Source organism: Zootoca vivipara, chromosome 9, assembly GCF_963506605.1.
Source record: "Zootoca vivipara chromosome 9, rZooViv1.1, whole genome shotgun sequence".
NCBI classification, from domain to species: Eukaryota; Metazoa; Chordata; class Lepidosauria; order Squamata; family Lacertidae; genus Zootoca; species Zootoca vivipara.
The window spans coordinates 6613-10567 of record NC_083284.1 but is presented as its reverse complement, the minus strand read 5'-3'; the positions used below and the strand labels follow the sequence as shown (position 1 = coordinate 10567).

Here is a 3955-nt window from a genome sequence, read left to right as displayed (position 1 = left end):
CGTGTGCACCAAGGGCCCTGGGAGGGGGTTGGTGGGGGGGTTGTGAGAAGCCCCGGCAGGGCTGGGAAGATTCTCCTGCCCGAAGTTCCTGGAGAGAAGCTGCCAATCTGTGTCAGGACAGCCAGTCTTGGTATAAGGCAGCTTCCCAACCCCAGGAAATTAAGGGGGCTCATCTTCCTGGGGTGGGAAGCAAAATGGTGTTTTGCAGGGCTGGACATGGTCCTTCGCTAAGGCCTTGGGGAAGCCAAATATAAGCTCAGCCAAATAGAATATGTTTAAGTTGAAGAATGACAATGGAAGAGTGTGGTAGATCACTGCCAGTTTTTGATACTGGGTCACAGCCTACTTGAAGTTGGGCATACCTGTTCTATATAATCAACTGGTACTCTTTTAGCCCCACAGCAATAATAATAATAATAATAATAATAATAATAATAATAATAATAATAATAATAATAATAATTGTAATTTATTATTTATACCCCGCCCATCTGGCTGGGTTTCCCCAGCCACTCTGGACGGTTTCCAGCTGAATATTAAAAACAGTTTAATTGGTTGAATAACAGAAACTGAAGTAAGGAATTGCTTTGCTAGTTCACAGCTAAAGGTAACATAAGGGGGAAATAATTCTAAGACTTGGAGAGGAATATATTTATATTTAATAAATTAATTTAATACATAGACTATTTGCAAATTGTTTGTACTCTGAGTATGTAAAGGATTTATTTGATGGCTGAAAATGGTACCCAAAATGTACTTCTGAGGGTTGTGTGGTAGATCTTTCTCATGGTAAACAGAAGAGTTGGACTTTGCTTACTGTGAAAGATGTTTAATATAATTTAATCTTACAAAAAAATTATGCACATCATGTACCACTCAAGTTTAAATGATATTACAACATGCTGATTTAAATTTTAGCATTTGGTTAGCTGGCCTAAAAAGTATGTTTTAATGCAGAATTTCTGAAGACAAACTAGGAAACAATGCTCCCCAAGAGAAGGAAGGAAGGAGGGAAAAAAACACCCAAAAAATGATCTCTTACTAGTTGCAATTGAAAAAATAAAACTGCTTCTGAGAGCATACAATTTTTGGAAAGAGGATTTCAAGAAATCTGCAGAGAAGAAATCATAAATATCCTTGCCTTTCCCTGTTCTCTATTGCAGCGTTTCTCAACCGCTGTTCCGCGGCACAACCGCTGTTCCGCGGCACACTGAGACGCTGGCTGGTGTGCCGCGACGTGCGGCGACGAGAAGGGCGATTTGCATTGTCACGTGCCTGGCGGCCGCCAATACACAACACTCACCCGCCGGAAAGCAATATTTCTCCTCCTCTTTCCCAAAGCTCAGTGCAAACGAGTCTGGTGGCCGCCAATACACAGCACTAACCCGCCGGAAAGCAATATTTGGCAAGTGTTTCTTACAGTCATAATTATAATATAGGGCGGCACAGAGTTAAATTTTTTAACTTTTTAAATGGTGGTGTGCCTCGTGATTTTTTTCACGGAACAAGTGTGCCGTGGCCCAAAAAAGGTTGAGAAACACTGCTCTATTGCCCATCTTTTACTCAAGTACTGTCTGAAGCAAAGATGGAGAACCTGTGGGCCTCCTGATGTTGCTGGAATACAGCTCCCATCTTCCTTGATCACAATGGCAATGCTAGCTGGGACTGATGATAGTTGGAGTCCAAAAACACCTGGAGGACCACAGGTTCCCCAGCCCATGCCTATAGTTAGATTGTAAACTGCTTGGGGTGCAGCTAAATATTTTCCTTTCCTCACTTTGAGAAGCTATATTGCCACCATAACCACCAGCAGCAATAAAAATATTGGGCTAGAGTCAATTAAATAGTTGTGGTAGTGGGAGCCAGCATGACTCATGCTAGTGGAAATGGGTCTGCCCCCCCCCATCTGCTCTGTGGAGTCCAGAGAACCTCCAGAGAAGCACATTGGGGGGGGGGAGTGGAAATCATTCCCTTCAGAAAAGCAGAAATTCTTGCACTGATGGAATAATCTCCTTAGCACTACTTTGAACTCTACCCATTTGCAGAATAACAAAACACTTTAGGTATTCCTGCTGATAAAATATCTATCAATATAGAATTTAATTTCTGAAGTGCCTTATTCCTCCACTTTCCTTCCAGTTGCTCTCCACAGGGCTCCTTTCACATCCCTGTTCCTCAAGCTGTAGATCATGGGATTGAGCATGGGAGTGACGACCCCATAAAACACAGCCACTACCTTTTCCTTGTTGGTGAATGTCTTGGCTTGAGGCCTGAGGTACATGGCCAACATTGTGCCATAGAAAATTCCCACCACAGCCAGATGAGAACCACAGGTTCACAAGGCCTTCCTACGCCCTTGTGATGAGCGGATACGCAGAACAGCGACACCAATGCAACCATAGGTCACCAAAACAAAGGAGAAGGGGAACAGCAGAGCGAGGACACTGGTTATCATCATGCTGACTCCACTGGCTTGGGTATTAGAGCAGGCCAATTTCAACACTGCCTGGAGCTCACATTTGAAATGATTCACCACATTGGGCCCACACAAGCGTGCCTGCATACTCAAAAAGGGAACAATGGTCAGGAGGAAAGAGCTAGACCACAGGCTGACTGCCAGAGAGATACACACCTTTTGGCTCATGATTAAGCTATAACGTAGAGGGTAGCATATTGCCACAAAACAGTCATACGCCATCATTGCTAGCAAAAGGCCCTCGGTCACTGCCAAATACATAGCAATGCTCATTTGTGCAAAGCATCTTCCCTTGGGGATTGTGGGCCTGTCTGTGAAGCAGTGGGCCAGCATCTGTGGGACGGAGGTGGTGACATAGCAGACATCAATGAGGGAGAGGTTGCTGAGGAAGAAATACATGGGTGTGTGGAGGTGTGAATCCATCACAATGAGCACCACAATAAGTCCATTCCCAGCTACAGCAACCAGGTACATCAGCAAGAAGAGAATAAACAAAACAGCACGCGCTTTGGGGTTTCTGGAGAGGCCTATTAGAACGAACTCAGTCACTGCAGTTGTGTTGCCCCATTCTTCCATGTTACCTATAAAAAGTGATATCAAATATCATTGGACCTCATGTAGGACATTCCAGCCCTTCTAGTTATTTCCTCGGTTGTTGTGAAATGTTATAAATGGAAAACAAATTAAAAGTTCATGTGTAGACATCATGACTAAGTCCCGGCCATTAATGAAAGGCAAAATGTAAGGCTTTTGTTGATCAATCTAATTTAGGTGACACATTAACATGCATCAGGTTGTACTGCAAACTGACTAACATTTGATAGGAGATTAAGAAATTCAATTGGCTCTGTGTAATTAGGAAAGCATGGAGGACATTTTTTCCTAAAGCCTATTACTTTCTTCATTTGCCTTTGGAGGGTGCATTTTACTGGTTTGCACTATGCAGGAGCAGTAGTGAAAAAAATCTGTGTGTTCCCTACTAAATCTTTGAGGAAGATAACACTTTCCCTCCATTCTACTGAGTATTGGATATTGTGTCTGCATCCATTAATGCCAAACAAGCATAGATCCCCAGGTCACAACATACATTGGGGGGCTACAACCATACATTCGCCACCAGTCAAGCCATAAATGGGTGAAATAATTTGCAAGCAAACTCACTCCACCTCACCCAAAGCCTCATTTAATTCATGTTGTAATGAAAGCCAAGAATAATATAAGATTTAAACTTGTTTTTTTGGGGGGGGGGATATTAAGGTTTTCTTAAGGTGAGACCTGGGGACCTGGTGCCCTCCAGGTGTTTCTGGATTACAACTTGCATCATCCCTGACCTTTCAAGCTTGCTGGGGCAGATGTCTGTACAGCCATATGGGTAATCACTCACTCATGGCATATGGACTGGAAGAGATTTTATTCTGTGTTTTACATATCACTAATATTTACAGTTTTATTTCCAAACACTTTTCAGATTTATCTGTC

The 3955-nt window shown here is 43.0% G+C and overlaps 1 pseudogene; it reads right to left on the bottom strand.

The window, feature by feature from the left end:
- Positions 1 to 2116: 2116 nt before the first annotated feature.
- LOC118078047 (olfactory receptor 13H1-like) lies at positions 2117 to 3052 on the bottom strand (annotated as a pseudogene).
- Between the last annotated feature and the right edge of the window lie 903 nt (positions 3053 to 3955).